Source organism: Schistocerca serialis, chromosome 3 (assembly GCF_023864345.2).
Source record: "Schistocerca serialis cubense isolate TAMUIC-IGC-003099 chromosome 3, iqSchSeri2.2, whole genome shotgun sequence".
Lineage (NCBI taxonomy): Eukaryota > Metazoa > Arthropoda > Insecta > Orthoptera > Acrididae > Schistocerca > Schistocerca serialis.
In genome coordinates this window covers 954,982,677-954,998,274 of record NC_064640.1, presented here as the reverse complement: position 1 = coordinate 954,998,274, position 15,598 = coordinate 954,982,677, and positions in this window count along the sequence as shown.

The window sequence follows — 15,598 nt, the reverse complement described above, 5'->3', positions numbered from 1 at the left end:
TGCTTGCCATGTTTGTGGTGTCTTGTCTGGTACTCCCGCTTCGGCACTCCGATACTGCGCAACTTCGACTCTTGCTGACGTACTTGGTAGCAGTGTCAAATCGGGCACGCGACAAGGCTGTGCGCTTCCTGTCGTAGATTACGTACGTGAACTTGCACCTGGTAAGCGAGCGGCGTCTGTTTGTCAATTACTCCCCGGTCGTTCACAAGAATTTCTCATTTATTCAGTGTTCGGGGGTGCACCATTCGCAAATGTGTAGCGGAGTAAGAAAAGCATGACTTATGTCTAGCGACCACTAAGGAAAAAAGTTCAGTTCCGTCGACTTGGAGATCGTTCCACGTCCGCAGCTCATGGTCGTGCGGTAGCGTTCTCGCTTACCACGCCCGGGTTCCCGGGTTCGATTCCCGGCGGGGTCAGGGATTTTCTCTGCCTCGTGATGACTGGGTGTTGTGTGATGTCCTTAGGTTAGTTAGGTTTAAGTAGTTCTAAGTTCTAGGGGAATGATGACCATAGATGTTAAGTCCCATAGTGCTCAGAGCCAGATCGTTCCATACGAATAGATCTTCTGTACCTCAAGCACTAGTCAAATCGACGTTATGCAGAGCACTGCACGGTGGTGATCTAACTTTTCCTCTGGCTGATGGCGGTTTCCCTTACCATAAATATCCAGTTATATGAATGCGTGGTATGGAAACCGCAGCTGTGATAAATTATATGTAAGTTGAAGGTTCAAATGTGTGTGAAATCTTATGGAACTTAACTGCTAAGGTCATCAGTCCCTAAGCGTACACACTACTTAACCTAAATTATCCTAAGGACAAACACACACGCCCATGCCCGAGGGAGGACTCGAACGTCCGCCGGAACCAGCCGCACAGTCCATGACTGCAGCGCCTGAGACCGCTCGGATAATCCCGCGCGGCTAAATTGAAGGTGAAGGTGGGAGAAAGGACAGGAAATGGAAGGGATTACGGATGTCAGCTGGATCGGAACATTATGCGAAATCAGCGGCGACGAGTGAAAATGTGTGCCGAACCGGAATTCGAACCCGGAATCTCCTGCTTACTAGGCAGGTAGGTTACCATTGCGCCACCCTGACACAGTGTTTATCGCAACTGCACGGACTATTTCGGCACGCCTCTCGGGTGACCCACACTCCCATCGAGCGCCACCTATCCACAGTCCCTGTCCGTGCGCTCCATGCTCGCTACTCAGAGATTCCCGCAGAAGGTCGGACGTATTTGTGCATCCGCAGTGAAAAGTCTGTCCGCCCCTGGTAGCTGAGTGGTCAGCGCAACGGAATGTCAGACCTAACGGCCCGGGTTCGATTACAGGCTGGGTCGGAGATTTTCTCCGCTCAGGGACTGGGTGTTGTATTGTCCTTATCATCATTTCATCGACACGAAAGTCGCCGAAGTTGCGTCAGCTCTAAAGACTTGCACCAGGCAAACTGTCTACCCGATGGGAGGCCCTAGCCACACGGCATTTCCATTTTTACTGAAGAAGGTAGATTCGTTGCCGATCGAGGTGAATCAATTATATGATGCATGGCTCCTGTTCTTTCGGACATGAGGCAACAACTCCACCTTCTTCAGTGCGGATGCTTAAATACGTCCGACCTCCTGGGGAAATCTCTGAGAAGCGAGCATGGAGGACACGGACAGGTACTGTGGATAGGTGGTACTCGATGGTGCTGTGTGTCGCCGGAGAGGCGTGGCAAGATAGTCCGCGCAGTTGTGTCCGGGTGGCGCCTAATAGTACCGAGCGAGGTGGCGCTGTAGTAAGCACACTGGACTGGTAATCGGGAGGACGACGGTTCAAACCTGCGTCCGGCCATCCTGATTTAGGTTTTCCGTGATTTCTCTAAATCGCGTAAGGCAAATGCCGGGATGGTTCCTTTGAAAGGGAATAGCCGACTTCCTTCGCCATCCTACCCTACCTGATGGGACCGATGACCTCGCTATTTGGTCCCCTCCCCCAAATCAACCAAACAACCCACTAACCAACTGCCTAGTAAGCCGGAGATCCAGGGTTCGGATCCCGATCTCGTCGCTGATTCCGCGTAATGTCACGCTACAGCTGACACGAGTAATCCCTTCCCTTTCCTTTCCTCCCCCCCCCCCCCCACCCTCAATTTACAGGAAATATTCTGGCTGATTGTAAACGAAAACAGTTTTCAGGGAATACAACAACTATCGACCGTTCTTAACCACCACGAGTAACTTAGACGAATCCAGAAATCAGAAAACACCGCCGAAGTCGACGAGTGCTATCAGCGATTCGTTTGTACGTGTCCCGATTTACAAAAGCTGCAACATTTTATTTATTTATTTGCTACCACCTTGTTACTAAGACAGGTCGTACTTTCACAATACGAAATTGTACATGTATTGAATACGATACTTATTTGTTAAGCCGGCCGAAGTGGCCGAGCGGTTCTAGGTGCTTCAGTCTGGAACCGCGCTACCGCTACGGTCGCAGGTTCGAATCCTGCCTCGGGCATGGATGTGTGTGATGTCCTTAGATTAGTTACATTTAAGTAGTTCTAAGTTCTAGGGGACTGATGACCTCAGATGTTAAGTCCCATAGTGCTCAGAGCCATTTGCTATTTCTTATTTTTAATGAGGTTAATAATATTGCAGCTTTAAATACTTCTAAAGTTAAAAGTAATTAAGAAACGAAAATCTTAAAATTAGCGATTTATAAAGACAGAGAAGAGGTTATGACATATTAAGTCGTATTATAAATTCGGAATTTTTTTTCTAAAATAAAATTCTCGCATTTAATATGGATAAATAAAAAGTAATAAACGTTCGTGGAATTAACAAAATTTAGTAAATTAAATTACAAACCATAACAGCCGCAACAATTTGGCTACGGCAAAAAAGCACTGCTTAACGTAGTTGGGTGCCGTTTCCGAGAGAGGACACACAATAATAAAAATCGGCCAGAAATAAAAGCGTGAGACTCGATGGGCAGGCTGCGAGTGGAAAGTGCGGGCGGACTTTCTCGCGTCGGCCCCAAGGCCGTTGACTGGGCGCGCGGCTCCGTGGGAATACTCGTACAGCTGCACCGCCAGTACCTGTAGTGCCGCGGCCGCGCCCTCGCTGCCTCGCTCTGCACCACGGAAGGAGGCTGTTCACTTCTCGTTGAGTTCCTAGTCTCCACTTAAATAAGCATTGTGTCTCGTGAACAGCACTATATCGGTTCTACGAGAGGCCATTCTCTACTCAACTTCCCGCCAACAGCGTGGTCATTTTAGACGGAGCGCAGATTCTGACTGGACAAGGATGCACCAGACAATAGGTCAATGCCATGTTAAACAAAGCATTCGAGCACCTCACTGAAACTGTACAGGACAATGAAGTTTTTTTACATGCCGATGGCATATCAATAAACACTGGTGTGCAAAACTTAAGACTGGTTGGTTGGTTGGTTTGGGGAAGGAGACCAGACAGCGTGGTCATCGGTCTCATCGGATTAGGAAAGGATGGGGAAGGAAGTCGGTCGTGCCCTTTCAGAGGAACCATCCCGGCATTTGCCTGGAGTGATTTAGGGAAATCCCGGAAAACCTAAATCAGGATGGCCGGACGCGGGATTGAACCGTCGTCCTTCCGAATGCGAGTCCAGTGTCTAACCACTGCGCCACCTCGCTCGGTGCAAAATCTTAAGGACGAAAGTATCTTCCGCATGATGTGTCTCTGCCAAGTAACATAGCTCGATGAAAGTTGGACTAAACTACGACCTAATACCCATCTAGCACCTGTGCGATGGGTCGGTAAGACGTCCACTTGCTTCAATGACTATCCATCAGTTGTGAAGCGTGGTGCTGGAGGAATGGAACGCACCTTACCAGCCTTCCAGCCTCGTGACTGGCTTGCAGAGCACGCATTGCCGTCATTAGTGATCACATGCCCTATTAAGAACCGCGTCCCGCCATTTGTAACGCTCAGGGGATCATCATAAATCACGATGACTTGAGTGTAATTATTTTCTTGAAATAAAAGGGTTACTTCTGTTCGTCTCATTGCGTATTTCTTTCAGTTACTTTCTGCACCACACTGTAGCAGTTCTTTAGGTGTATGGTCCCAGTGTCATCGAGCTACGTTACTTGGTAGTGACACATCATGTCACAGTTACTTTCGTTCTTAAGCTTTGCACAGCAGTGTATATGCATTAATCAGCTGCTCATCACTTTTCGTCTTGTCTAAAAATTTACATCGAAACACATACTCCGCAGTCAACTGTACAGTGCTTGGCTGGTGGTACTTCACACAAGTATTGTCGATTTTCTGTCCAATTCCATTCGCGTATTGAGAGACGGAGAAAAGCACTGTCTATGTGCTCTGTACGCAACCTCATCTCTCACGACCCCTTCGCGAGATATACGATGGTGGCACCACGGTGGTCGATTACAGCTTTTTCGAAAGAACTTCGTCGTCTTTCTCCCAGGATTACCATTCCCGTTACTCTTCCGTGTGAGCTACGCGGATCTGTTACGGTCGTAGCAGAGCGTCTATGAATATCAAGCTTGATGTCTACAGCCACGTGTATTTGATAAGGACTTCAAAGACTAGAACAATAATCTAGAATTTGTCGCGCTAGCGTCCTGTTTGCCATTTCCTATACAGATGCATTGGTGTTCGCGGAACGCTTCCAACAAATTTAGGTCTCCCACTCGCCTTCCCTATGCTGACTTTACGTGATCATCTCATTTCGTATCGGTTCTAAGTACTTATACGACGTGACGTGCTCGAGATATCGAACACTAAACTTGTAAGCTGGAACATCCAGATTCTCTTTCTTTGTTGGAGTTATTATCTTACACTTTTAGACATTTAAAGAGAGCCGTCATTCATTACAAAAGATATAAATTACCCGAATCTTTCTGTAATTTCTTACTACTGTCCAACGACGATACTTTCCTTTACAGAACAGTACGTCAGTGAACACTGTTATAGTGCCTGCTGGTCAGCCTCACAAATTGTTTATGTGTATGGAGAATATTACAATTCGTATTACACTTGCTTGTGACAGACTCGATGTTACTTTAGTTTCTGTGGAACATTCGCCGTCCAATGTATCGTACCCAGTTGTATTAGTCCAATACAGTAGTGAAAATCAGTATAAAGGCAGGGTTCCTACGAAAGTAGTAGTACAATGTCTGTAGCACACTGTATGGAATTTATTATTATAGTAGTAGATCCATAGAAAACATCAATAATCATGACGGAATTACACAGGTTTTTTTATAACATAAGTAACAAAATAAGGCGTTTTCATTTCCTGAATGGAAACTCGCCGTCACCTCAAAAATTCTCTTCGGCATTGGTTTTGTTAGAATTTTTAGTTATTGCAGAGAATTGTCGCCCACTCTTCTCGCATCGCACTTTTCAGCTCACATACGGCCTCAAATTGCCTTTCATTGCGATAAACATGCAAGCAATGCGTGATTTAAATTTAGTGCAGAAGGCTAGCACTTCCACCACCAAAATTTCTCTTAATTTTTTCTGCTTCCCTGTTCTCAGATCACGCCAATAATGCTGAAATCCATCCGGCTCGTCTAAATTAGACTTCTACTCATCACTAAAGATCGCTTTATTCCATTTATAAGTCCATGACATATGTTTTTCAGCAAACTCCATACTAGCCTGTATATGTTTGGGTGTTAGAGCAGGTTTCTGCAGTCGTCTCTTGAATGCAAGATGTTTATGCCGTAACAAAATTCGTCGTACACATCTAGCAGTTACTCACAGCTGTAAGTCAGCAACAAGGTGAGAAGAATAACGGTTTGTGGCCCTTGATTTGCGCAAATGGAACCGTACCCATGCCTAAATTTACTTTTTACTTAGCATATATTTTCCGTTCTGTCCAAATCCTACGGTCAGTCTAACGAAATTATTAGGCAATGTAGTTGAACGGTTCAGCTTCTAGGCGATTTGACGATTAGAGAATCCCATTTCCTTGTACGCCCCATGTGTGCTTTTTCATCTCATGGTAACTGTTTTCCGAGTGGCATTGTTACAATCGTAGTTTATGTACACAACACGGACGGTCACTAATGGTGTATGTTCTCTATCTACAGTAAAGGCACGTGCGCACACGCTAACGCCGCACAGGGCCAACTGCCTTTATACAGAGCTCCACCTTCTACCTCCTGAATCTTTGATGTCTTGTTACCCACAGTACAACTGACATAAAATGCAATACCGCCGCCCGCGGTGGTCTAGCGGTTCTAGGCGCGCAGTCCGGAACCGCGCGACTGCTACGGTCGCAGGTTCGAATCCTGCCTCAGGCATGGATGTGTGTGATGTCATTAGGTTAGTTAGGTTTAAGTAGTTCTAAGTTCTAGGGGACTGATGACCACAGATGTTTAGTCCCATAGTGCTCAGAGCCATTTGAACCAAATGCAATACCATTTAAGCTGGCCTCTGTGGCCGAGCGGTTCTAGGAGCTTCAGTCCGAAACCGCGCTGCTGCTACGGTCGCAGGTTCGAATCCTGCCTCGGGCATGGATGTGTGTGACGTCCTTGGTTAGTTGGGTTTAATTAGTTCTAATTTTAGGGGACAGATGAGCTCAGATGTTAAGTCTCATAGTGCTCAGAGCCATTTTTTGCGATTCCATTTAACTGCATTTGTCTGTAAACTGTATTCCATACTACTGCATACCTACTGTACAAAAATATTCCAGCCGACAATGTTAATTTTTCTACAAATATCCATGCCTCTGAGTTTCATTACTGTACTGATCTAACCAATCACATTTGTCAAAGAGACTCCGTATGATCGTATCTTTGTTAGTGGTCGACCATGTGATAAACCGTCTAGCACCTTTCGGAAATTTAGGAGGCTGGATCTACCTATTGACCTGTATCTGATATCTGCAAGATATCATCCGTGAATAAAGTAAGCCGAGTTTCAAACGACTCTTTGTTCCTGAATCCATGGGCACTCTTTGAGAGAAGCTTGCTTTCCTACAGGGACGTCATAGAGCTTAGAATGTGGCCAAAGATTCTGCAATAGGCAGACGTCAGCGATACTGAGATGCTCATTTTTGTTAAATAAGAGGAGAGGACCACAGCCGATAGGGATACTACAATTTTCAACACTACAGTCAGATGTAGTTTCATTATCAGTTTACAGGCAATCGGATTTGGCGATAAACTTCATCATCAGGCGCTCTAAATATATAGTGGCTGAATTTTCCAGAAAGACATCTGTTAGAAAGTCCCGCGTGAAAATAACCGCTATCCGCATCAGATCTTGAAGTAAGCAACCACGCACGGTGAGATCGCAAACTTCTATTAGTACCACGTGGCCGTCCGGGTCCCCGTCTTCTTGCTACCGAACATTCTTACAGCTGCCAGCAATCATGTATAGTCGCTACATTCGTGTCAAGTCTTTCTGCAATATCGGACAAGGTACACCCAGCTTCAAGTAGCCCTATTACACGAACTCGTTCAAACCCAGTGAGGTGTCGATAATGGCTTCTTTGTCGCCTTTAAGGCATTCTTGACTAACATCAAATCAACACGTCCAATCTCAAAGATAACTAACGCTTACGACCGTTTCAGCGTGTATTTAAAACGACCGTTACAGCGTGTACTTAAAGCAAACCTGATTTGCATCCTCAGAGTGGCGCTCCTAATGCCGCTGTTATGCGTTTGGTGAGAAATTTGAATAGACGCCATATTTCAGATGTCGAAACACGCCTACCAACTTTCGTTTATGTCGCACAAATCCTTCTTGGTACTGTGATTTTTTTCCGTCAGTGTATATGCGTGAACGTAGGCAGATGCTCGACATGGAAGAGCAAAACTACAGATACAATTAGGAAAGGCTGTTTGTCAAATCTTATGAGCCAATAACCTTCCTGAAGGCAGGTTAGAAATCTGGGTCGACACAGCACTCTCAGTAGGCAGTGCGCAGTTCTGTTATATCCTCCTCGCGGTGTCAGCGCTCATCAGTTGGTGTTGTTGACCGACGGCGGCCACTACGAGGCAGCATGTTCGAAAGAAAAAGGATGATTACAGATTAACGCACCGTCGAAATCATTAGAAAGGAACGCAGAATCGCATTAGGGAAGGCTGGGGAAGGAAATGTCTTTTACAAGGGAACCATCCTGACATTTGCCTTGACCGAGTTAGGGAAATCACAGAAAACCTGAATCTAGAAGGTTTGGCGAGGATTTGAACCGCCGTCCTCCCGAACGTGTGTCTAATGCCTTGTCACTGCGCCATCTCGCTCGGTGTTCTTCTAGAAACGTCGCTGTGTTGTGAGCCAATTCGGCGGGCCACTTCCCGTTCTGACAAGCTTTCTTCTCGTAAAGTAAAAATGCACGCACTCTCTAAGCTTGGAGGCACGTTGACATAAGCCACATAGCCCCGTTCACGACTGGAGACACTGAGCGCTCAAATGATGAATGTTTACTTGTACTCCATTACCAAATTGACTATAAAGGTCCCGGGTTCGATTCCCGGCGGGGTCAGGGATTTTCTCTGCCTCGTGATGACTGACTGTTGTGTGATGTCGTTAGGTTAGTTAGGTTTAAGTAGTTCTAAGTTCTAGGGGACTGATGACCACAGTAAGTCCCATAGTGCTCAGAGCCATTTGAACCATTTTGACTATAAAGGCCAATTTTCTGAAGTCTAAAGGTTACTGAGAATGACGTTTCGGTTAAAAAGAATACTACGATGGTGGTGCCAAAGTTTTAAGAGCATTTTGTAATCGTTACCATGAGTTTCTGAACCAGAGATAAATCACATAAGGGAAATCAGGCTAGAATTCGCGTATATTTCCAACATAGTATTTAAAAAGACATGCAGGCTAGGCCTCTTGGGTTTATGAGTCTTTAAAATACAGGGTCCAGTGGCCTGGGATGAATCACAAATCCTCTCGCAGTGTCTGGTGGAATGAGGGCTAGTGACATCATGATGATCAGCCTATCTGCAGATGAGGACATTAAGCTCGACTGAAGCCTTGGCGTTTTTCGAGACTAGTAGCTTACGTGCGACACCGGCTTTCATAGGCTTTATGAACTTTCTTCTGACTCGCTCTTACGAACAGCACGAGCGTTACAGTATAAGAAACAATTGCACTTGAAACTACACAAACTATTTGTGACGGAAATGCGCCAGAGTCAGCGACAAAAGGAAACCTTTCCCAATAGGTGAAAAAAAACCTTCGGATTCCCCCACAGAACAATTCCATGCGACTTCCCCTACATTTTACTAAGGAGAATAAGTCTATTTTTGTTTGAAATGGATAGAGACAAACAAAATCCGAACAAACCCATAGTTAGCCTAAGAAGAGCCATAAGTAAAGTGTTCAACGAATTCGAAAGTCAAATTCTATCTACAGATCTGACAAAATTCTAAGAAGGTTTCTACGCATTTTAAGTCAGTAACGGATAAAAGTCATCTGTCTGACACTCTGTGACCGTAACAGCTTCGAATCAGAGGATGATAGAGATAAGTTTGAAACACTAAACTTCTTTTTCCAAAACCGTTTCACTGAGGAAGATCGTACTGCGGTTCCTATCGCGCGAACGTCAAAATGGCAGATATCGAAATAAGTGACCACGGGATAGAAACTCATCTGAAGTGGCCACCGGAGTCGGTGGGATAGCTATACGATTCTGTATAGTATAGCAAAAAGAACTTGCTCTCCTAACAATCGCTGTAGTAGCGAGCAGATTGGAAAAGAGCGCGGGACATTCCCTTTTTTAAGACGGGTCGTCGAACAAACGCACACAAGTATTAGCCTGTATACTTGACGTCAGTATGTTGGACAGTGTTTGAATATGTTTAATGCTCGCCTTTAATGACGCTTGTAGAGACCGAAAATCTCCTGTGTAGAAATCAATATGAATCCCACAAACACCGATCGAGTGAAACCCAACTCGCTCTGTTCGTTCATGTGACCCAGAAAGGTGTAGATACCGGCACCCAGGTTGCTGCCGTGTTCTTCCACTTCCAGAAAGTGTTCCATATAGCTTCGGATTGCCGCATAGTAAACAAAGTACGAGCGTACGGAATATCTGACCAGCTGTGTGACTGGATGGAATAGTTCCTAAAAAAACAGAAACAGCATGTCAGTTTCAATGGAAGGAAATCTTACGACATAAAAGTTACTTTGTTCCTACCCAAAGGGGTGTTATAGGACAATTTTATTACTTTTCAAAACATGTAGCGAAATGCAGGAATACCTACAGAGGCTCGACGCTTGGCAATTGACCCTCAACATAAAAAAATACAACATATTGCACATGAACAGGAAGAAAGAGTCGCGCGGGGTAGCCGCGTGCTCTGAGGCGCCTTGCCACGATTCGTGCGGTTCTCCCCGTCGGAGGTTCGAGTTATCCCTCGGGCATGGCTGTGTGTGTTGTCCTTAGCGTAAGTTAGTTTAACTTAGATTAACTAGTGTGTAAGCCTAGGGACCGATGACCTCAGCAGTTGAGCCCTATAGGAAATTACCACAAATTTACAGTTTCCAGGCAGAAAGACCCATTATTGTACTACTGCAGAAGCATCACTGGAACAGACACATCTACAAAATACCTAGGAGTATCTGCACGAAGTTTAAGTGGAATGACCACATCAAACTAATCACAGTTACGGTGGATGTCAGGCAGATTCTTTGGAATATTCTTGAGGAAATGTTGTCCATCTAGAAGGGAGGTAGCTTACAAAACTTTCGTTCGTCAGTGTGGGATACGCGCCAGATAGGACTGACAGAAGGGACAACCAGCGGCGTTGCCGCCCTGGATGACTATCCCGCTGAGAAGAATAGGAGGCTCACGATACGAGTGGCCCACGCTTTGTGCGCAGGCCGATTCGAGGTAGAGCGCGCTGTAGCCAAAGCAACACGACGCTCTCCTGCCCCGCCACTTTCTTTTGTTGTGCGCAGCCAGATCGCAACTATTTTGTTCAGACTCAAGACACCTGCAGCGAAATATTTGTGAAGTACTTGTCTCTGACACTCTAACATAGCGATGGAGGTGGAGAAAATAGAGCCGCATCATATAGCCATTTTCAAACCTTCTGATCTGCGTTCGTGCACTGCTTATTAGGGATAGCGGTTATGGCTAAAACAACCGGTCATCGGTTATATGGGTTTTTTCGACGCATGTTTGACCTATCTCTTAAAACCGCTCGAAAGAACCAGTTCCTGAAACAGCCGAATTTCGGTTTTTTATTCCTATTATTTCCTGTAATAAACGTAGAAATCGAACAAAGATTGAGAACTTTTGTTTCCTTCAGTTTCAAAATACATAGAATCAAAACATTAAATTAAATAGGCAAATAAAAGAAAACAGTCCGTCCACCGTTCACCGCTTTTCTCGGTAAGTGATAAGTGCTTGTATACAACAAAAAAATGAACAGTGATTCTATTTTTTTTTAAACTCTGCTCAAAAATCGTGTTGTGATCGAGGAACATACCACTATTCGGGCATTACGAATAGTCAGTGCTAAAGGGTGAAAACTCTATTTCTCGTGTTAATTTGTCCATTTCCAAGCGCTTCAAGCAGATAAAGGCATATCACGTCGAGGCAACAGATCAGCTACTTCCTGTTTTTATCGTGAACTATGGATAAATTGTAAAGTTGTACGATTTCTCCTCATCTGATGTCGCAAGTTTGTTGTGGCTCCTCGCGCTTTTAATGTTTTAAAGCAAATGGAGCATTGTACTTCTTTGATGTAGCACTTCATAAAATACTTCTATTCTGGGTATGGTACCTTTCTCTAGTACAAATGATGTCAGACGATGACAGCGAGAAAGTACCATATAGACCAGATGGGGCAAGTATGACACACAACATGTACACACGTACCATCTAATAGCCCACACCACAAGGTAAAAGTTACGGTATTGTCTTAGCAGTGCTGTACCACTTCTTATGCCACGAGTTTGTTGTTATTAGAATAGCACTTATCCAATTTTCTGTTATAATGCAATATTTCAAAGCAATGGATATTTTAAGAATAAAAATTACTTCTTTTTGAAAAAAAGCTTTATTTAAAAGCAAAACATTTTTGCATTGCTGCTATGGATAGTTATATTTCGGTTCTTTTAATCGGTTATTAGTAAATAATAAAAACATGTTATAACCGAGGCCAAATAAATACCGAAAAACACCGGTTATTCAGAACTAAAATACCGGTATTGGTTTTAACTGGTTGGCTTTTCTCCACCCCTACTGGTTATTCCGCGAAAAGCAAATATCCCAAATATTTCGTAACCAGTTTTTGAGAAATAACAGTACGCGAAAAAGTAAGGGTTTCGCTGTATGATTCAAACCCTTGCCTTCATTATCTACCGAGCTGCTGAAGCAACATTAATGTGACACTTCTATTTCTTTGTACAAGAAAATATCTAGTATCTGAGTACGTGTATGTGTGTGTGTGTGTGTGTGTGTGAGAGAGAGAGAGAGAGAGAGAGAGAGAGAGAGAGAGAGAGAGAGAGAGAGAGACTGCCTGGGAGGGTAGGGAGATGGGAGGCGGAGGGGATCGGAAGCGCAACTCTTATTAATTCCACGATGAATGGCAAATAGCTTTGAGCTTTCACATCAGATGCTTCCGGGTACACGTGCTACTAGTCAATATTCATTACGTGATCCGCCTTTCTTCTTATTGATACTAGATTATCTGTGTGGCGGAGCAGGTCGCGACTTCGGTTTGGTAAGGTAACGTATTTCAGGGGGATATGAGGAGATGGGCAGCTCCCCCCTCTCCCCCTTCTGCATAAATCCATATCTTTACAGTGGAAAAGTAACGGTGAAACCGTGCTAAATCCCCGATTCGAGGCAGTCCGCACGGCGCAGTTTCGCTTTCACTGCGTTTTAAACACTGCATGAGAGTGGCCACATCGATACATTGGTCTTAATAATACATCGGCTGGCGAAAAGTTTCAGCGTCCACTACATTTTTCGTTACAAGGGCACACTGCACTCCTCTCTTGTCCTGCAATCGCGTTAATAATGCAAGTCTTATCACTTACAGGATTATGTGGATAAATCAATGAAAAGCACTAACCATACAACAAAATACTCACTGCTTTGGGCACAATTAATTTTTGAAAACATGTTAAATAGCTTTTCACGAGTTGAAGAAACTTATCTTTTTCCGCCTAATTCAACAAATAACAAGATCATAACGACCAGCACGTTTAGTGAACCTTATTAACCACTGAGATCATGGCATCAACTTTCTTTTAATGGATGCATATGTTCCGTGGCTCTGGGCCCCAGTTCTCGTTGACGCAAATTCAGTAATACAACTATTTCATAGATCTGACAAAAAGTTACGAAGTAATACACATTTAAAATAACAATATTTTTCGTTATTTTTGTGGATGGTTGAATGGTCCACCACCCGGAATTTTATTTCACTCTGCACGGCAGAATGCTTCGTTGCGATAGAAGACACTTTATCATTCGTGTATTGTCCTTTTTTGGCTAAAATAGCTATTTTTTGCGCCCTAAATATAAAACATCTATATTTTACATTTTAAAATTCTAAAAGATTCACATGCCTAAATATTTTGATTAGGACCACTGCTATAGTGTTGATATAGGACACAAGGACTGAAAGTCATCAGAGAAAAGCGGCGCTTTCTCTGGAATGTGTTGTGACACTTATGCAGCAGAACGCAATCAGCCGATTGTCCATTTGATCACATGTGAGTCCCTCTAGTATTCTTACATCGCAAGGCACAGATGAACATGAGTCTTCAGATTGTCGAAGTACGGAAATAAAAGTCTACTGGAGTGAAGAACCGCTATTACGTCGCGGTACACATCAATCAGACAGAACGGGTGACGCCAGAAGAATGTGATAGAAACGATCCTTCTTGTCACCAGTATACATTTGGGGATACGTGAAAATGTTTGTAGAGTTCCATGCTCGATATTCATATGCAAAGGGATACATGACTGTAAAGGTGAGTGCATCAACATGTAGGGGAAAGTCGAGAAAGAGTACGCACGTAGTATTTAACCGCTCATATCAAGTAGATGAGAAGGTTAAGGCAAATTTTTCTTATAACAAATTATTTTTGGATTATTTAGGTACAACATATATCAGTTACAGCTACCTAGCTTTTAACAGAAATATTAAATGTCAACACCTGTAAGACAGTGCTCGTTCGTAATCTTAAACGCATCATCTGGTAAGAGTCGACAACATGCAGTCAAAGAGTAAATCACAAGAAAATTTACAATGTCCTTCATAAACTATGCATTCTTCATCTCACCACTGGGAACAATTATCATACCTAAGTCCAGTCTTCCGTGATAGGCTCCTTGTGGACTCCATCACACCCTGGGCAATTCAAAAGATCAGGTCCCTCCTTGGATTTGGGCCTGGTTGTTCCTGGAGATGGCGCGGTTAATTCCAGATCGGCCTTACAGATTCTGCGTTGTTCTTTACTGGTATTTTGTCTCTTCTTGGTTTTGACTGGTTTAGCTTGTTTTTTTAACAATACATTTTTGTATAGAGACTCATACAAAATCTCGGATTTTTTTGCCATTTTCTTCTTTGTTATGGGTCGATCATATTTTGGCAGTGGATAAATACTGGATGGGCCTACACCTGTTTGTACATCAGCACTCTGAACTTCATTTGTCTCACGTTTCTGGTTCTTTCCTGGTGACTGCACAGACAAATCATTTGTCACTGAGAACCAGCACTTGTCCGTGGGCTCCTGTTGAATTCCTTTGCCTTCTGCAGTTGTCGAAAATTCGGCTCTCTCAGTGATTTCTGATGGAGCAAAGTCTTCCGCCGGGAAGACATCCGTACTCAACGGAATATTCCCGTTGACTCGAAGGATTTCTCAGCTGTTTGGATTTCGGGTATTCTAGAGAATGCGGCTCGGAACAAAATACAGCTTTCTGTCTAATGGATCTTCCTGGATTAGTAACTGATAGAAACAAAGAGGAAGGGGGGGGGGGGGGGGGGGAGGGAGGTTAAGAGTACGCACATAGTCTTTCCCGCTATATTTCAGCGTACTCTTAATCAGCGCGTTATACAGTTATAAAATATCACAAATGGCAGCCACTGCTAGGTTTCGCTGTTTGTCGTGCCGTTGTTTGTTCCTCACAGAACGGTAATTCGTTTGGCAGACAATTTTAGGGCTGAATTAAATTTAGAGATCGAACTTCGATAATACCTGAATAAAATCCATCCAGAGTCGAATGATGGGACATCCGATTGAATTTAACAACCGATTCGCCAGTTCAATAGATTTTTTCAATCGAACGAAACAACCGAAAGAAACTAGTCTCTGCGACCACGTGTGCTATATCAATAATTTTTACTCACTCCCCGGCTTTTCTTGTTTCATTCAGTGTGAAATAACTGAATGGAACAAGTCTCTGGCGGTTACGCTAGTTATACACGGTCTAGTCACATTAATTTGACCACCGCCCGTGTTCGACGTCAACGTGCAATAATCACTCACAGACGGGAGCTGGCAGCACTAGCAGTGGAGGGTATACAAACCGTATCGGTCGAGCGGTGGGAAACAGTGAAGTCGTTCTCGTATCGCGGAAACGGAGCGATTTATCTGACGTCCAAAGGGGCGCGGTCACTGGCTTTCGG